This window comes from Somniosus microcephalus, chromosome 1, assembly GCF_052327205.1.
Source record: "Somniosus microcephalus isolate GS21.2 chromosome 1, FLI_Smic_1.0, whole genome shotgun sequence".
Classification (NCBI taxonomy): domain Eukaryota; kingdom Metazoa; phylum Chordata; class Chondrichthyes; order Squaliformes; family Somniosidae; genus Somniosus; species Somniosus microcephalus.
This window is the reverse complement of record NC_140987.1, coordinates 410,794,841-410,814,831: the sequence shown is the minus strand read 5'-3', so window position 1 is coordinate 410,814,831 and position 19,991 is coordinate 410,794,841. Positions and strand designations below refer to the sequence as shown.

General features: G+C 47.2%; 1 long non-coding RNA gene across 1 annotated transcript in view; it reads left to right on the top strand.

Moving 5' to 3' along the window:
• The window catches only part of LOC147125193 (uncharacterized), a 38,879-nt gene extending 19,882 nt beyond the window's left edge, over positions 1-18,997 (top strand). Inside the window, exons 2-3 of the long non-coding RNA XR_015081459.1 lie at positions 16,713-16,878; positions 18,426-18,997. This is a non-coding gene — a long non-coding RNA (uncharacterized LOC147125193). The remainder of the gene's footprint in view (positions 1-16,712; positions 16,879-18,425) is intronic.
• The last annotated feature ends 994 nt before the right edge of the window (positions 18,998-19,991 follow it).

Sequence of the window (19,991 nt, the reverse complement as noted above, 5' to 3'; positions counted from 1 at the left end):
CCCATGGTTCAGGGCGCCATTGACTGCACGCACGTGGTATTGCGGGCACCTCATGAAAATGCAGAGGTTTTCCGCAACTGCAAAGGCTTCCACTCTCTCAACATCCAGTTGGTTTGCGACCACAGACAGCGCATCCTCGCCATCAATGCCCGCTATCCTGGCAGCTGCCACGATGCATTCTTCCTGCGCCAGACTGGTGTCCCAGGCCTGTTCCAACCACTGCATCAACCTCGTGGCTGGCTCCTTGGGGACAAGGGTTATCCACTGCACCTGGCTGATGACACCGCTCCATAACCCCAACACTCCTGCTGAACTCGCATACAATGAGAGCCATAGCACCACTAGGAACCTCATTGAACAGACAATCGACGTGTTGAAGCAACCGGTGTCCTGACCACTCTAGAGGAGCCCTGCAGTACTCCCCCGATTGAGTATTGGTTTTCATAGTTGTGGTGCTGCATGCTTCGCAACCTCACAATTATGAGGACCCAGCCATTGCCACCAGGGATTGGTGGACCACCTCAGGAGGAGAAAGAGGGAGAGGAGGAGGAGGAGCAGGCAGAGGTGGATGAAGAGGAGGATAAGCAGCAACAACATGGGAGGGAGGCGCTCAATGTTGCCTCTGCAAGGTCCATTCGTGAATGCCTTATAAGACACCGCTTCTGATGAATGACAGAGAAGATGGCTTTTGGGATGAACAAGCACATCATTACAGCCATCCCGCAGCTTCTATTACTGGGCAAAGCTCCAATGAGTAACATGAGCAAAGCTGTCAAGTTTCAATAAAAAAAAATATTTTTCTGATCAACTGTGTCTTATTAAGCACAACCAATAACAAACACAACAATTCATTAACAAACAAAACTGGTTCTTATCACATTGAGATAAACATTAACAGAGTGAACAATATATTAACATACACATCCAACTTTGGGACAAACATTCCCCCCCATTTGTTTGAGAATTTTTAGTTACTTGCCGTTCGAAATGATTTCCCTCCCCTTCGCACTTCCCCCCTTCCTACCCTACAGCTCCTCCATAATGTGGCCCCAGTGGCTGCAGCAAGGCTGGCGGAAGGCTGCTGAATCTCGGATCCAGAGACTGCAGATGGCCTTGCAGGATGCTGTCGACCAGCTCTGGGCCTGGAGGCCCCGGCTGCAGACTGCACCAACTCTGCATGGGCGGCAGCAGTCTGAGCTGGCTGATTTACAAGTGCAATGGGGAAGTGGTAGTGGTGGGAGCAGGAATGCTGTCATCCTGAGAGACGACAGCACCTTCCTGCTCGACCGATACACTGCCACTCCCACAGGGTAGTGCCTCAGCATCCGGAGTAATCTGCTCGAGCACAGATTGCTGGCCTGCTGCGGCACCGTGAGATCCCCGGTGGACTGTGGGCAACCCAGCTACGATGGCAGCAGTCAGCGCTTGCGTGACATCAATCTGAGACTGCATGAGAGCAGTCTGACTTTGGATGCCACCAACCAATCACTCGATTCCAGCACTAAGCCATTGTGTTGCCTCGGCCTGTGCTACAATAGATGCTGCCACCTCACCCATTACATGCGGCATGGGCTCTGGGTCCCCACGGTATCTCTGCAATTCAACCATCCTCTGCAACGAGGCAAAAATGAGTTCAAGGGTTTGCGCACAGATGACAGCTGTGCTGGAGGTGGACTCCTCCAGGCTCCTAGCCAGTGCATCCATGCTGTTGCCATTGCGCCCATGAGCTCCATATGCATGCTCATCACCTGAGTATTCATCGCCACTATATCGAGGTCCTCATCCGAGTCCTGTGCAGCAGAACACATGTGTACACTCACCCTCTGGGTAGATGGCCCCCGAGCTTCCCTTTCTCCATGGTGTTGCTGCAGCCTGCTGGGTCCTGGAGCTTCACCCACATCAGATCCAAATCCCCACCTCCTCTCCAGTGAACACATGGCCCCAGTATCGGATGTCTCGCCCTCGGGACACGCAGGCGGTGAGGCACCGGCTTCATGTTCCTCCTCCTCTCCCGCATCACTGCCACTGGGAGGCTGAGGGACAGGCTGGTCAGCTGGTGGCTCACTATCTGAAAGCAGGAAGGTATAAGAGTGGCTTTAACGTGAGGGCAGGGCGGCAGGAAGGGAGCAAGGACTGGAGGCAGTATAGTTAGATGGTAAGTGGGAAGGGCTCGTGCTGTGAGGGGGAAGTGGTATGAGAGCGGAGAGAGAGATGAACATACTGTTGCTGTCCCCAAGGGGATCGATTTTCAACTGCCACAGCACCCACGACATGACTGGCAATGAGTCTGTGCACTCGCTCCTCCAGCTGTGTGAGGGGGTGTAGCTCTGCCTGTCCTCCTCCTGTGCATTGTTGGTCCTTCCGGTTATGTGAAAGCTTAGTCTGTCAGAAAAAGGACAGCGTGTGAGTGAGTGTGCAGCCATGTGTTTGGCAGGTGTGCCTACCATAGTTGAATAGCCGTTAATACATAGATACATAGATACATAGAAGATAGGAGCAGGAGTAGGCCATTCGGCCCTTCGTGCCTGCTCCGCCATTTAATGAGATCATGGCTGATCCTTTAATTCAGTATCCCGTCCCCGCCTTCTCTCCGTAACCCTTAACCCCTTTTGCCCGTAGAAATATATCTAATTCCCTCTTAAATATATTTAATGAGCTGGCGTACACTGCCCTCTGTGGCAATGAGTTCCACAGGTTCACCACTCTCTGAGTGAAGAAATTCCCCCTCATCTCTGTCCTAAATGGTTTAGCCCTTATCCTTAAATTATGTCCTCTAGTTCTGTTCTCACCCGCCAAGGGAAACATTCCTTCTGCATCCAGTCTGTCTAGACCTGTCAGAATTTTATACACTTCTATGAGGTCCCCTCTCAATCTTCTAAACTCCAGTGTGTACATCCCTAAACTACATAGTCTCTCCTCATAGGTCATTCCCGCCATTCCTGGTATCAGCCTGGTGAATCGCCGCTGCACCCCCTCCATGGCAAGAACATCCTTCCTCAGATGAGGCGACCAAAACTGTACACAGTACTCGAGGTGTGGTCTCACCAGTGCCCTGTACAGCTGCAGCAAGGTATCCCTGTTCCTGTATTCTAACCCTTTTGCTATGAAGGCCAGCATACCGTTTGCCTTCTTGACCGCCTGTTGCACCTGCATGCTCGCCTTCAGTGACTGGTGTACAAGAACACCCAGGTCTCTCTGTACTTCCCCCTCTCCCAATCTATTGCCATTTAAATAATAATTTGCCCTCCCGTTCCTGCACCCAAGGTGGATAACTTCGCACTTGTCCACATTATAGTGCATCTGCCATTTATCCGCCCAATCGCCCAGTCTGTCCAAATCGCTCTGGAGCTTCCTGGTCTCTTCCTCTGAGCCCACCCCACCTCCTAGTTTAGTGTCGTCTGCAAATTTGGAAATGCTGCATCCGACTCCCTGATCCAGGTCATTAATGTAAATTGTGAACAGCTGGGGGCCCAGGACAGATCCCTGTGGTACCCCACTTGTTACTGCCTGCCATTCAGAAAATGAGCCGTTTATTCCAACTCTCTGTTTTCTATCTGACAGCCAGTTCCCTATCCACGCCAAAACTTTCCCCTTTATCCCATGAGCCTCAATTTTCCATGCTAATCTTTTATGTGGGACCTTATCGAAGGCCTTTTGGAAGTCCAGGTACACCACATCTACTGGCTCTCCCCCATCTATTCTACCAGTTACTCCCTCAAAAAATTCCAATAGATTAGTCAAGCACGATTTACCCTTTGTAAATCCATGTTGACTCTGTCCTATCCTGTCCCCATTTGCTAAGTGCTCCGCTATTTCATCCTTAATGATGGACTCCAGCATTTTGCCCACAACTGATGTAAGGCTTACAGGTCTGTAATTACCTGCTTTTTCCCTACCCCCCTTTTTGAATAGTGGGGTAACGTTAGCTACCCTCAAATCCATCGGCACTGTTCCCGAGTCTAATGAATTCTGAAAAATCATCCTTAGTGCATCCGCTATCTCTAGGGCCACCTCCTTCAGTACCCTAGGATGCATGTTATCAGGCCCTGGGGATTTGTCCACCTTCAATCCCTTTAGCTTCCTTAACACCATATCCTTAGAGATATTGATTTGCGTCAGTTCCTCCTTTGCCAATGTCCCTATTTTTCCCGATATCCCAGGGAGGTTTTTTGTGTCTTCCTTCGTAAAGACTGACCCAAAGTAATGTCTGCATGGTGTGAGATATGGATGTGACTTTTATTAGATGGGCATAGTTGTTGGGTGAGTGTTGGGGATTTGGCACTTTACACCGTCTGTGCACAGAGTGAGGTTGAGATAGTGGGATGTAGAGGTTTTTCAAGCATGTACTCACCCTGACCACCCAAGTGAGGTCGTTGAACATCTTGTGGCACTGCATGCGAGTCCTTTGGACCAGGCTCCTGGATGAAACGTACTGGGCAACCTCCCTCTACACTCTTGTGAACTCCCGGGGCAATGGCCTCCTGCCAGTGTCTGGAAACAGCACTGCCCGTCGGCGTTCCACAGCGAAAAACCACAGCTACCAATGCCTGGTCGCTAAACCAGCAAGCTCTCTCCCTGGGCCTCTGAGTAGCCATGATAATCTTTGGTGAAGATTTGCACCTTCTTGCAGGCCCAGGTCAAAAGCAGCAATGATCAGGGTGAGGCTGTGCAGCATCATTGACCCTCCCCTTTAAGAACTGGAAGGCGCCAGTCTGTCTGAGTACAAGGTGATTGACATCGCCTGAGCTTGAGTAGCGCTCTGTGGTAGTGCCCCGTTCCCTGACGTTAGCACCCTAAGAGAGGTGTGTAGCGCTTGATTTAGTGCTCCAATCACCTCCAGGGGTGCTGGAGACAAATTTCGCGGTCGCCGGCGATAATTTGCGCCGGAGGATAAAATTTGCACCCGGCTGATATTAGCACCCCAAAATGGACGATACCAAATTTTTCCCCCATATAGTACAAAAGCAAGGAAGTTATGATGAACCTTTATAAAGCACTGGTTCAGCCTCAGCTGGAGTATTATGTCCAATTCTGGGTACTGCACTTTAGGAAGGATGTGAAGGCCTTAGAGAGGGTACAGAAAAGATTTACAAGAATGGTTCCAGGAATGAGGGACTTCAGTTATGTGGATAGATTGGAGAAGCTGTGGTTGTTCTCCTTAGAGCAGAGAAGGTTGAGAGGAGATATGATAGAGGTGTTCAAAATCATGAGGGGTCTAGACAGAGTAGATAGAGAGAAATTCCCATTGGTGGAAGGGTCGAGAACCAGAGGACACAGATTTAAGGTGATTGGCAGAAGAACCAAAGGCGACATGAGGAAAAACTTTTTACGCAGCGAGTGGTTGTAATCTGGAATGCGCTGCCTGAAAGAGTGGTGGAAGCAGATTCAATCGAGGCTTTCAAAAGGGAATAGGATAAGTTCCTGAAGGAACAAAAATTGCAGGGCTACAGGGAAAGGGCAGGGGAGTGGGACTAGCTGAAGTGCTCTTGCAGAGAGCTGGCACGGGCTTGACAGGCCAAATGGCCTCCTTCTGTGCTATAACCATTCTATGATTCTATGGGCAGGATTTTCCCTGCGGAGCTGGGATGGCAGTGGGAGAGCTGGTTGGCGGGTTCAGATCCTACTCCCGTCTTCAGCCGCTCTCTGAAAATGATTTTCCGTAGATTGGCCTTGTTAAGCCCGCCCTGCGGGGTTCCTGGCCAATTAATAGGAAGCGGGTCTGATAATGTCATTTGATGACGTGTCATCATATGCTTATAAAAGGAGTCACAGCACGCAGGGAGATTCTTTTCCCTTCCCATGGGCGGAAGAGATCTCCCCAGGTGATAAATGCAGTCTGGTACCACACTGCACAGGAGGACACAAGCAGGGATGTCGTTAGGAGTCCCTGGCTGCAGTGGCGCAAACCTTTCAATGATCTCAGTAAATCAGGAAACATTACTGCAAAGCCACACTCAACCTCATCCTGCTGTGCCTCTCATCACATCCCTATCACTCTGCCTTCCCTACCCTACTCCTGCACATCCTTACTCACTCCAACTTACCTTGCACCTCCACCATCCCTCTTTATCTACATTATCACTTCCTCATCTCACTAGCCACCCCTCACGCTCATCCTCATCCTACTGCAAGCATAGCAACTAACAACACACAAGACTTGAGAGGTTTAGCCAATGTTCATGTGAAGTTTCTGTTAATGTGCTGTCAAACATTGAAATCTATAGTTTCAACACTTCACCTTATTAGACAGATCTGTGCGCACTTTGAGAAGTGTGTTAGTGAGTTCCAGTAAATGTTGAGACATAACTCTCCCCTCCGCTATTGTGATGAGTGTGAAAGGAATGGCTTGGACATTGTAGGGATGCTTTATGGTGCTGGTGTGGGATGGTGTCAACCTGGCGCATCATGGGTGTACAGCATCAAGTGAAGTAAATCTGGCCATAGTGATGCCATTGCTGGCCTCCCGGGCAGCAATGTTGTCGGGTGCTGATGTCCTGTGTCCTGTGTAGCATCAGGTGATGGCGGAGAAGGTTGGTGATGTTGTTGGTGATGTTGGTGTGCCTGGTGATATTGGTGTTGGGGCTGAACATGGAAGGATTCAGAGGACCAAGGTGAGATTTTTTTCAAGGGCACCGATATTGCTGGAATAGATGGCAGCTGCAGTTGAGATGACAGAAGCGATCTGTCAATGGTGAGAGAGGTTGTTCCAAGGAGGTGCCACTGGATAGAGAATTGCCTCTAAACACTTGGGGTAAGGGGCGCTAACTTCACCAGGGTGCTACTTTTAGCACCCCAGAAAAATTAGCACCCCCGCGCCGGAAATTGAGTGGTAGCGCCCAAAGAGGGAAGCGGGGCTCGACTGGAAGCACCCCACATTCCTCTTGGGGCGCTGCGAGTCAATATTGCGGTGCTACGTGCTGCAGCACCATGTGTATTGCAGGCCTTCCTCCCCTCCAACCCAGGGAAGTGCGGGGGGGGCGGTTCAAGAGGCAGGGGACGGCAGCGGAGGCAGGTGCTGGCAAGTGGCCAGCAACAAAAATGGCCGCCCCGCACCTCGCCTTTAAATAACACCTCCCCGGCTGTAGGTAAGCCCCCCTGACTCCATCTGGCGGTAAGTCAGGGGGCGCTCCCGAAGATCGCGGCCAGGGCTCAAGTGGGGCGCTGCACACGGCAATAACGTCATCGTCGGTGGCGCAGCTCCGCGAGGTGGCACTAACGGGAGGCGCAAAGCAACCCAATTTTTCACTCTCACAAGCTACAGAAAGCTCTATGGCCTAAAAATTCGGTTGCTTTGTGGCTCCCGTTAGCACCCTAAGCAGACACTAACGGGGCGCAAAGCAACTAGCGCCTGGGCGCGCCGCCGCCAATGCCTCCCGTGAAATTCAACGGGAGGTTAGCAGCAGTGGTAACCGTTAGCACCCGCAGCGCTGTGCAACCAGCGATGACGTCATTGCTATGTGCAGCACCCCGCTCACGACCCGGCCGTGATCTTCGGTAGCGCCCCCTGGCTTACCGCCAGACACTATGTCCGATGGGGTCGGGGGGAGCCTACCTGCGGCCGGGTCAGCGCTAATTAAAGGGAAGGTGCCGGGCGCCCATTTTTGTTGCTGGTTGCCTGCCAGCACCTGCCCCCTCTGCTATCCCCGGCCTCCTCTGAAGCCCCCCCGCGGAGTGCCGGCTTCGCTCTGTGAGCCCGGCACTTCTCTTGACTGCCAGGCTCATTTGCTGGCACTCCGATCCCTGGTGGCCCAGCTGGGCCCTGGGTAGTGCTGCGCAAGGCCCCTCCACTTAAAGAAGGGGAGAAAGGCCTGCAATACCGTGACACGTAGTGCCACGATATTCACTCGCAGCACCCCAAGAGGGAGGCGGGGCACTTCCAGTAGCATCCCGCTTCCCTCTTGGGGCACTACCGATGAATTTCAGCCACGGGGGGGTGCTAATTTTTTTGGGGTGCTAAAAGTATCGCCCCGGCGAAGTTAGCGCCCCAAAGGGGGCACGACTCAATTTTTCCCTTACAAATGCAGTAACCAACAGTTTCTGAGCTCTGAAACTGAACAGCTGCAAAATGGTATCCTTTATACCACTTCTGCAGCTTTCAGGTTATCCGATAAATCAAAGCAGACTTCACTCACAACAAGGTGAGCTGGCGTGTTCCCCGAGCAGCGGGTAACACATGGGGGAGCACATAAAATGACAAGGTAGGCACAAAATAGCATTAAATTGTCTTTTAACAGGTCATTTAATGATCTAAACTGTCTCCCCCACCGCTTGGTGTTGGGTCAGTTCTGCGCAGTCAGACCCGACACCAGGGAGACTCACATACAGGCGGGTTGACAGCGGGTTTCCTACCTTTCAAACTTTGCTATTTTGACAGTGGACCCGTCTCCAAACCCACACTCTGAGTGCTGGCAAAATTCAGCCCTATGATTCTACTTCATTGGCTGTAAAGCGCTTTGTGATGTCCTTTCCAGTGCTAGCCCACAAATTTCCACATTTATTGAATTTGAATTTATGGAAGTCGTGGGTAGTTGCTGCCAAGCTCTTTGTTCACGCATTAAGAATGGCCATTTAGGTGAGGAATGGCTACAATCCAGCTGGAGTCAATAGCTTCATGAAGGGAGGGGGAGAATAAAGTGACTTTGTGGAGCAGATAAATAAAAATTCAGGCATGAAAGCACACTCATCCTAATTGAAACTAATGTATTGAAGGGCATTTTTAGCAGTTGTTTTTAATTTGATAAACATAAAATTGAAATGAATCAGAACAAAACAATGTTCCCTGAGGTCACTTCTCCCCAGGGTTCCACTCACAAGACAAGCCGACAGGAATGCATCCAGATTAAGGTTTACAAGCGTTTTTACATTACAGGAGTGCAGCTAACTGCAGACATGTGGTTCTCTCACTGTTAATTTCACTATTAATTTAGGAGAAAGCAGCATAAGTAGGTCACTCTCCCAAATAGGAGCAAAAATAAACCTGTGAGTATTAAAGTGCCCTATATATGCATAAAATTGCCTGTTGGTTTCACTGTTTTATTGAATCTGGTTTTGTAGTAAGCTGCTGGATAAAAGCACTTAGGGCTGGATTTTCTCAGCCTCGAGGAGGCGGGTGTGGAGGAGGCGGGACTGTGGGGAAAGTTGCAGAATTTGGGGGCGGGTGGCAAACCCGCCTCCAACCCACCTCCGTGCCCTTTTGCCAGGAGGCGGGAAGCTGCCCAGCCCCGGGTCCCGTCTCCTTGGAGGCGGGAAGGGTTTAAAGCCTATTAACTGCCTGTTAACAGGTAGTTAACGGACAGAAAATAGGATTATCCCCATTTTTCGTGCTGAAGTGCAGACTTCCCGACCTGGGGGAACCCCGCCGGGGTGTAGGAGGTCTGCGGGGGTCGGAGGGGTCTGGAAGTGCGATGTAGAGGGGAGTGATGGGTGCAAGTGTGGAGTGGTAAGTATGTGAGGTGAGTGTAAAGTGTTAGAAAATGTTAACTTACCTTTGTTTCTACCTACAGCCTTCAGCCACTGTGGAGCCGGAGTCCCCAACATTGTAGAGATCACAGACTGGCTGTTGCATCCTCCAATCCAACAGCCAGCTGATTTCTGCAAAGTTGAAAGGTTTGATGAGTCCTGAACACAAGGACTCATCAAACTACACAGAATATCAGTGTTTGACAGCTTCACGGGCTTAACAAGGTCAATCAGAGGAAACTCCCGCTGGTTGGCCAGAAGCTGAGGGAGGCGGGACTGAGACCCAGCAAGCAGCAGTCCCGCCTCCAAAAGCTTCCCATTCAGAAAATCCAGCCCTTACTGTTTACCATTAGAAGCAATGTCATCAGTAAATATAGGATCAAGCTCATGCTGGTAAGCTTATTTCCATCAGAGACCACCCGCACCGCCCCCCCCACCCCCGCCCCCGGCCTCCCCACACCCATTTTTACCAATTCCCCCCCACCACACACACACACACACACACACACACACACACACACACACACACTTTTTTCTACTCCTTTCCTGAAAGAGTTGCCCCTCGCTGGAGTTTAGTTTCTCACAGGTGCCGGCAGCCTTCTGGTATCTCATCCAAGTGACTATTCTTCATATGAGTCTAGACAAGGAGTAACAGCAGACTGTACCACTCAATAGAAGCTGCCGGAAGTACATGTAGTTTACAATTGACAGGTGCTTTTACATTACACTGCTAACTGCAACCGTGTGCTTCTTCCACTGCTAACTTCACTACTTCTCAACTGAGCTTGATCTGTCCTTACCCACATCGACAAAAGTTCACGCTCCAGAGAGGTCACTTTTTTCTCCTCCTAGATTCTAGAACGTCCCTGCGGATTGGAAGGTAGCAAATGTAGGCCTGCTATTCAAGAAAGGAGGGAGAGAGAAAACAGAGAACTATAGGTCAGTTAGCCTGACATCAGTTGTCGGGAAAATGCGGGAATCCATTATTAAGGAAGTGGTAACAGGGCATTTAGAAAATCATAATATGATTAGGCAGAGTCAGCATGGTTTTATGAAAGGGAATTCGTATTTAACAAATTTATCAGAGTTTTTTGAGGATATAATTAGCAGGGTAGATAAAGGGGAACCAGTGGATGAAGTATATCTGGATTTCCAAAAAGCATTTAATAAGGTGCCACATAAAAGGTTGTTACACAAGATAAGGGCTCATGCGGTTGGGGGTAATATATTAGTATGGGTAGAGGATTGGTTAGTGGACAGAAAACAGAGAGTAGGGATAAATGGGTCATTTTCAGGTTGGCAGGCTGTAACTAGTGGTGCGCTGCAAGGATCAGTGCTTCGGCCTTAGCTATTTATAATTTATATTAATGACTTAGATGAAGGGACCGAGTGTAATGTATTAAGGTTTGCTGATAATACAAAGCTAGGTGGGACAGTAAGCTGTGAAGAGGACACAAAGAGCCTGCAACAGCATATAGACAGGTAAGTGAGTGGACAATAAGGTGGCAGATGGAGTATACTGGGGGGTAATGTGAGGTTATTCACTTTGGTAGGAAAAATAGAAAAACAGAGGCTGCGATTTTGCTGACTTCGGCAGGTCCATGGCGGGCGACATCGGTTTCGGCTCCCGACCCCACTGCTTTCTCCATCCCAGCCTCTGAAATAAATGTCCCTTGATTAGGCTTGTTAAGCCTGCCCAGCGCATTTCCCGGCCAATTAGAAAAAGCAGGTCTAATTACATCATTTGATGACGTCTCATCAGTCGGTTTCCTTAAAGGGACCATGTCCAACTTTAATTTGACATTTGTGCTGTCAGTATTCTACAGCATTGAGGTGCTGCAAACACTGACAATCACTGCACAGAAGTGCACGGCTGCACCCAGGTTCTCCCATGACTTCCTCCATATACTTATGGAGTGAGTCACAGCATATAGGGAGGTCCTCTTCCCTTCCCATGGGTGGAAGAGACCTCCCCAGGAGATCAACACAGCCTGGTTGCACATTGTAGAGGAAGGCACAAGCAGGGATGTGGTCAGGAGAACCTGGGTGCAGTGTCGCAAACATTTCAATGATCTCAGTAGATCACAAAACGTTAGTACAAAGCAACACTCAACTTCAACCTGCTGTGCCTCTCATTACATCCCCATCACTCTGCCTTCCCTACCCCCTACTCCTGCACATACTTCTCACACCAACTTATCTTGGACCTCCACCCATCCCTCTCTATCTATATTATCACATCCCCATCTCACTAGCCACCCCTCACACTCACCCTTATCCTAGAGCAATCATACCAACTAACAACACACAAGGGTAGGCACTTGGGTGTTTTATGTAATGTTCATGTAAAGTTCCTGTTAATGTGGTGTCAAACATTGAAACATTTATTTTCAACACTTTGTCTTCTTGTACAGATTTGTGTGCACCTTTGGAAGTGGCTTAGTGGGTTGCAGTGAATGGTGAGACATAACGGTACCCCCCGCAACGGTGATGAGTGTGAAAGGAATGGCTTGGGCATTGTAGGGATGCTTTATGGTGTTGGTGTGGGGTGGTGCCAACCTGGCGCATCATGTGGCAGCCAGGGTGTACAACATCAAGTGAAATAAATCTGGCCATGGTGAAGCCATCCCTGGCCTCCGGGCAGCACTGTGGTCGGGTGCTGATGCCCTGTGTCCTGTGCAGCAACAGGTGATTACGGAGAAGGTTGGTGTTGGGGCTGATCGTGGTGGGATTCTGAGGACCAAGGAGAGAGAGTATAAAGGGCACCCATGCTGATGGAATAGATGGTAGGTGAAATAGAGATGACAGAAGCGATCTGTCAACGGTGAGAGATGTAATGAGGTCAGACTGGATGGAGACTTGTGTAAAGACTTGCAGCATGGTGAATCTGTTGTGGAAATGCAGTGAGGAAGAGCTTGTGGCTGAGGGAAGATATCTCTGTAAGGTGGGAGCTTTTACTGTACATTTGAAGCTGTCAACTCAACAGCTGATTCAATGGCCACTGAACTCCCACCTCAACTAGACAGATGTGGTCCACGACCAGCGTGGACCCGGTGGGCGAGCTGTTAAATGCAGAAGGTGAGCTGAAATTCATTCTTAAGTGGCTCGAAACAAGCCACTAATTACCTGAATTGGTTCCCCCGCTGTGAACCTGCTGCTGCGTGTCGGGTCTGCTCAGCGCTGACAGATCCGGCATCGGGGAAACGGTGTCACGGCGGGTTCACAGCAGGGTCCCGACCCGCTGGGGGGAGAAAAACACTTTCCCACCCAACCCACCACCGATCGTGCCTGCTGACCCCCCCTGCAAAATCCAGTCCAGAATATTTTTTAAATGGTGAGAAACTATTAGATGTTAGTGTTCAGAGAGATTTAGGTGTCCTCGTACAGGAAACACAGAGTTAGCATGCAGGTACAGCAAGCAATTAGGAAGGCAAATGGCATGTTGGCTTTCATTACAAGGGGGTTGGAGTACAAGAGTGAGGAAGTCTTGCTACAATTGTACAGGACTTTGGTGAGACCACACCTGGAGTACTGTGCACAGTTTTGGTCTCCTTATCTGAGGAAGGATATACTTGCCTTAAAGGTGGTGCAACAAAGGTTCACTAGATTGATTCCTGGGATGAGAGGGTTGTCCTATGAGGAGAGATTGAGTAGATTGGGCCTATAGTCTCTGGTGTTTAGAAGAATGAGAGGTGATCTCATTGAAACATATAAGATTCTGAGGGGATTAGACAGGGTAGATGCTGGGAGGTTGTTTCCCCCGGCTGGAGAGTCTAGAACTAGAATAGTCTCAGGATAAGGGGTTGGCAATGTAAGACTGAGATGAGGAGGGATTTCTTCACTCAGAGGGTTGTGAATCTTTGGAATTATCTACCCCAAAGGGTTGTGGATGCTGAGTCGTTGAGTATATTCAAGGCTGAGATAGATAGATTTTTGGACTCGAAGGGAATCAAGGGATATGGGAATTGGGAAGGAAAGTGGAGTTGAAGTAGAACCATGATCTTATTGAATGGCAGAGCAGCCTCGAGGGGCCGTATGGCCTACTGCTGCTGTTAATTCTTACGTTCTTATGTTCCCTTCAGCCCAGAGATACGAATTGTGATGCACAACTGCTGCTCTGTCTGAGATCAGAAATCCAACCTGGTAGCTTCCAATCCGCATGGCCTAGTATTACATTAGTGAGTACCTTTAACTACTTAGATAGCAGACAGCCCTTTATCACTTCTTACATAAATAGAAACATAGAAACATAGAAGATAGGAGCAGGAGTAGGCCATTCGGCCCTTTGAGCCTGCTCCGCCATTCAATGCAATCATGGCTGATCATCCAAATTCAGTACCCAGTCCCTGCTTTCTCCCCATACCCCTTGATCCCTTTAGCCTTAAGAAATATATCCAACTCCTTCTTGAATATATTTAATGTATTGGCCTCTACTGCCTTCTGTGGTAGAGAATTCCACAGGTTCACCACTCTCTGGTTGAAGAAATTCCTCCTCATTTCTGTCCTAAATGGCTTACCCCTTATCCTTAGACTGTGACCCCGACCATCAGGAACATCCTTCCTGCATCTAGTCTGTCCAGTCCTGTCAGAATTTTATAAGTTTCAATGAGATCCCCTCTCATTCTACTAAACTCCAGCGAATATAAGCCCAATCGACCCAATCTCTCCTCATACGTCATTCCTGCCATCCCAGGTATCAGCCTGGTAAATCTTCGCTGAACTCCTTCCATGGCAAGAACATCCTTCCTCAGATAAGGCGACCAAAACTGCATACAATACTCAAGATGTGGTCTCACCAAGGCCCTGTACAACTGCAGCAAGACATCCTTGTTCCTGTACTCAAACCCTCTCGCTACGAAGGCCAACATACCATTTGCCTTCTTAACCGCCTGCTGCACCTGCATGCTTACCTTCAGCGACTGGTGCATAAGGATGCCCAGGTCTCGTTGCACTTCCCCTTCTCCCAATCTATTGCCATTCAGGTAATAATCTGCCTTCCTGTTTTTGCCACCAAAGTGGATAACCTCGCATTTATCCACATTATATTGCATCTGCCATGCTTTTGCCCAATCACCCAACCTGTCCAAATCATCCTAGAGTTTCTCGGCATCCTCCTCACAGCACACACGCCCACACAGCTTTGTGTCGTCTGCAAATTTGGAGATATTACATCTAGTTCCCTTGTCTAGGTCATTAATATATATTGTGAATAGCTGGGGCCCAAGGACCAATCCCTGCGGTACCCCACTAGTCACTGCTTGCCACTCGGAAAAAGACCCGTTTATTCCAACTCTTTGCTTTCTGTCTGCCAACCAGTTCTCTATCCAAGTCAATACCTTGCCCCCAATCCCATGTGCCTTAACTTTACACGCTAATCTCTTATGCGGGACCTTATCGAAAGCCTTCTGAAAGTCCAAATACACCACATCCACTGGTTCTCCCTTATCTATTTTACCAGTTACATCCTCAAAAAATTCCAGTAGATTAGTCAAGCACGATTTACCTTTTGTAAATCCATGTTGACTTTGTCCGATCCTGTCGCTGTTTTCCAAGTGCTCTGCTATTACATCTTTTATAATGGACTCTAGCATTTTCCCCACTACCGATATCAGGCTTACCGGTCTGTAATTCCCCGTTTTCTCTCTACCACCTTTTTTGAATAGTGGGGTAACATTAACTACCCTCCAATCCATGGGTACTGTTCCAGATTCCATCGAATGCTGGAAGATGATCAGCAAAGCATCAACTATTTCTAGGGCCACTTCCTTAAGTACCCTAGGATGTAGATTATCAGGCCCTGGGGATTTATCGGCCTTCAATCCCATCAATTTCCCTAACACCATTTCCCTACAAATACTGATTTCTTTCAGTTCCTCCCTTTCATCAGACCCTATGTTCCCCGACATCTCTGGGAGGTTATTTGTGTCCTCCTTTGTGAAGACAGAACCAAAATATGTATTTAATTGGTCAGCCATTTCTTTGTTCCCCATTATAAATTCCCCTGATTCTGACTGCAAGGGACCTATGCTTGACTTCACCAATCTTTTTCTCTTCACATATCTATAAAAGCTTTTACAGTCATTTTTTATGTTCCCTGAAAGCTTACTCTCATATTCTATTTTCCCTTTCTTAATTAATCCCTTTGTCCTCCTTTGTTGAATCCTAAACTGCTCCCAATCCTCAGGTTTACTGCTTTTTCTGGCCAATTTATATGTCCTATATAATATGGCCAGTATATTGGGGCCACAAGTCCATGGAGTGACTGCATCCTGGTGTGAATGACAAATACACCAATGCCAATGGCATTTCCACACCATTAGGGCTGCATTTAGGGAGCCCACCTTGGAAGAGAGGCTGAAAAGTCCAGCACAGCTTGCTAGTTTTGGTATGCACCCGGATTCCCCCTCTCCCATCCTGGAAAGAAGTTAAAAGTGCCCTTAGCGGGCCCATTGTAATTTTTTTTGAATGCTATTTTATCTCTGTGGTCTAGGCCATTATTCCATCCTGTACAGCTAGACAGACCCACTACCACCCTTTGGCTGGCTGGTACATCTACTCTGACCAGACATACCACTGATGATATTTTGCCGGAGGTCCTGTAAGGACTGGAACTCCACTATTTTGACAGAACTGTCAGCCTGTTTGTTTTATTTGGGGTAATGCCTCTATTAAAATAGCAGGGAGAAGAATTTGATAGCAGTGCATTAGGTGTTCGTACAATAACATTACTCACTGGAATTTACAAACTATTTTCTTTTATAAGTTGGTGAAATGCATTAGTGCAGAATTACCGCTATTATTTTCAGTAATCAACACACATTAAATATATACCCTAACAAGTGCACAAGACAGAATTTTTATTGCTTACCTTGGAGCAAGCTGTATGCATAATATATATTTAAGAGTTCAGCATCCAATCTGTAACTTGATATGACGGTATATGATCATATAATTCTCATCTGGGAAATTTTTATATTAATGCCAATGAGCAACTAAATGTTGATTAATAACAATCAATGGGCTATGTAATTTTTAATTGCATTTTCAAAAGAAATATTTGTATTTATGCAGCACATTATATTATGCAGAGAGTGGGTTTCGCAGAGAGCTGAAATGTCTCAAAGTGCTTCACATACAATGCAGTGACACTTGTTATGCAAGCTTACATGGCAGCCAATTGGTAAACAGCAAGATCCCACAAACAGTAACGAGACGAATGACCAGTTGGTCTCTCTTTGGTTGTATTTTTTTAGGGAGGAATGTTGACCAGCCGCCAGAACTATGAAGAGCAAGAGGATCATGATTTGACGCCAGCTCAATGCTCCAGCCGACACCATCTCTTAACCTCGCATGGCTGAACCTACGTTAAGCAGCATGAACGAACCCCTACCAGTGCTATTTAAAGGAATCTATTTACAGGTTAGTTGCTGTTTGATTTCTTCTGGCTGTTGCTACTATTCGACAAGTATTTGCTGATTTCCATAGTTCTTTCAAGTTGCAAAAGTCTACAGGGAGTGGTGTGGCAGATTCTGAAGGACTTTTTCCTGACTTCAAGGCTTCTGCACAAACTAGGTGCTGCCAGACATGGGTGCGCTAGTAAGCCTTCCCCTTGGAATAGAGCATGACTGGGGGAATGAACAGACACCACGCAGAGCAGGACAAGCTGCTAGAAGTTGGGGGAAGAACAGGAGGAGGAAGAGCAGGAAGAGGAAGGAAGGCGGAAACCTAGATAGCTCCTTTCTGCCCAGGCTGTACGTGAAGAACTAATTTGAGTGAGATGCCAGTAACCACAACCCCAATTTTTCATTCACCAACAGTCCCACACCTTATAAGAACATGAGAAATAGGAGCAGAAGTAGGCCAATTGGCCCTCCGAACCTGCTCCGTCATGCAACAAGATCATGGCTGATCTTCTGCCTCAACTCCACCTTCCCGCACAATCCCCATTTCCCTTAATTCCCAAAAATGTATCGACCATCTCCCTTGAAAATACTCAACGACTGAGCATCCACAGCCCTCTGGGGTAGAGAATTCCAAAGATTCACAACCCTTTGAGTGAAGAGATTTCTCCTCATCTCAGTCCTAATTGGCCGACTGCTTATTCTGCGACTGTGGCCTTGGGGTTCTAGATTCCCCAGCCAGGGGAAACATTTTCTCAGCATTAACCCTGTCAAGTCCCCTAAGAATTTTATATGTTTCAATGAGATCACTTCTCATTCTTCTAAACTCTAGGGAATATATGCCTAGTCTACTCAATCTCTCCTCATAGGGCAATCCCCTCATCCCAGGAACCAGCCTAGTGAACCTTTGTTGCACTCCCTCTAAGGAAAGTATGTCTTTCCTTAGGTAAGGAGACCAGAACTGTACACAGTACTCCAGATGTGGCCTCACCAATGCCCTGTATAATTGTACTAAGACTTCTTTACTCTTATACTCTAATCCCTTTGTAACAAAAGCTAACATTGAAGGGATAATTACAAGTCCTAGCCCTTTCAGACTACCCCAAATCAGGCGTACTCCCCAGATGTTCACCCTCAACCAAAGTTAGAGACAGCCGAACTCCACAAGATACTTAAATGGGTCTAAAGGTTCAGGCTATCTCTCCCTAAAGGAAAGGAACGACCTGAATATATTACCGTCCTCCGGATAGCATTTTTAATAAGTTTAACTAGATTGTAACCTTCCGGATATTAAGAAGGTCCGGAATACCCCCTAGAACTCTGCAACTCTTCACCAGAGAATATACAGAGATTTGAGTTTGCGAGGTTGATACAGAAATTACTCTGTGAGACAATTCTAAAAGTATATAAATTTATTAAAGAACCGACATGTAGTTAACAGCTGGTGTATCCATCACAACATTGCAGTTCAAAGTAATTAGCTCTCGTTTCTTATTCTCAGAGATCCTTATTCTCAAATCTTAACTTTGTTACATTTCTACTTTTCTTACTTATTTCTAAATCCAGAACATCCACCAAAATCAAATGATAGTACCTTTTTGATCACCCGAAACTCAAAGTTAAAGACTTACAGAGATGCCTTTGAAGAGTTGAGAAATGCTTTGCCCGTTCAGCGAGTTCTGCCTTTCTGTTGAAAAGGTCTATTTTTATACTCTTTTGGCAGTGGTTTCTTCTTTGAAGTTCTCTGCTGATGTTAGCTAATTGTCTTTATTGAGACCTCTGTTTGAATGCTTTCTATCTTACTATCAATTCAACTATTGCATGCATAATTATTTCTCTACCTTTAGGTGTTCCAAAAACCATCATAAAAACAATGACAGCAATGGTTTCTGTTTGATGCCATTTTTATCGAAGATTCTTCATTTAATTCTTAATATTGGCTTTACTGGTTTTTAGCAGACTTTTGTGACTCCGTGCTGCTCCAAGTTTAATACAAACACAATGTAATTGCTTGGTGTCTCTATTGAAGTTATATCTTCAAAGTGCCCTTGTTGGTATCATATTTACTATGTATATAAATTAAAGATACTTCAACTGAATGTTTCATGCATTTCTAGCTATCTCAATTGGTTGCATATTTAATCGTGTTTCCTGTCATCCAAGTTTAACATAAAAACTATTTGACCAACAGGTGTTTCTTTTAGTTGATGTCGTGTTTCAAAGGCACATGGTTCTTTTAAAGTTTGTGGTTCTGTTCAACGTGTTATTTCTTAACACTTTAAACTGGGTCTTCTCATTGTGTTACCTCCAAACTCTAGACCTTTCGGAAGCACCAATGGTTTGCTTCAATCTTTCATTGTTTTAGTATATTTAACTAATTCCCATTTCAAAGCTTGTTTACAACTTTGTTATCAACTGATCTTTATCTCAGAAGCCTATTCTCTGTTTACAGCCTATGGGGGTGATTTTCATTCAGAAGTCGGGAAAGAGGCAGGACTACAACTTTCGGGGTTGTATTCCCGCCTCCATCGAGATGCAGCCAATCCACGCGATTTTCACTTGATTGACCTTGTTGAGCGGGCTCAGCAGGCCAATTAAGGGCCACCTGGCAACAGGTGATGTCACAGACTGAAATTTCATCTGTCAAGACGTTTTAACAGATGAAATATCAGTGTTTCACAGCTGTTTGAAGCTGTCAAACACTGACAGTCTTACTTCTAACCTGAGTTCTACTCCACAGACTCAGTTAGAAATCTCTCCTGCACAGAAAGCTGCAAGCTGTCACTTTTGACAGTTCGCAGCCATTCTGCTTTCTGTGCCGGTTAGATGATGGACTCCAGAAACCTAGAGGAAGGAAGGCTGAAAAGGTAAGTACAGGTAATTTAAACTTATTTAATCACTTTAGACACACCAAACACACTTACCTTTGCACTCATGCACCCATCACTCACCTGAACACTGACATCTCGACCCCTCCAAGTCCTTCAACCCGACGGCCCGACTCATCTAACTTGGCGTGGTTTGGAGCCGTCGGGAATCCCACACTTCAAGCTTTAAAATAGGGATTAGGCTAAAAATCGCCTGTTAACTACCTGTTAACAGGCGGTTAATTGGTAATAATCCCTTCCCGCC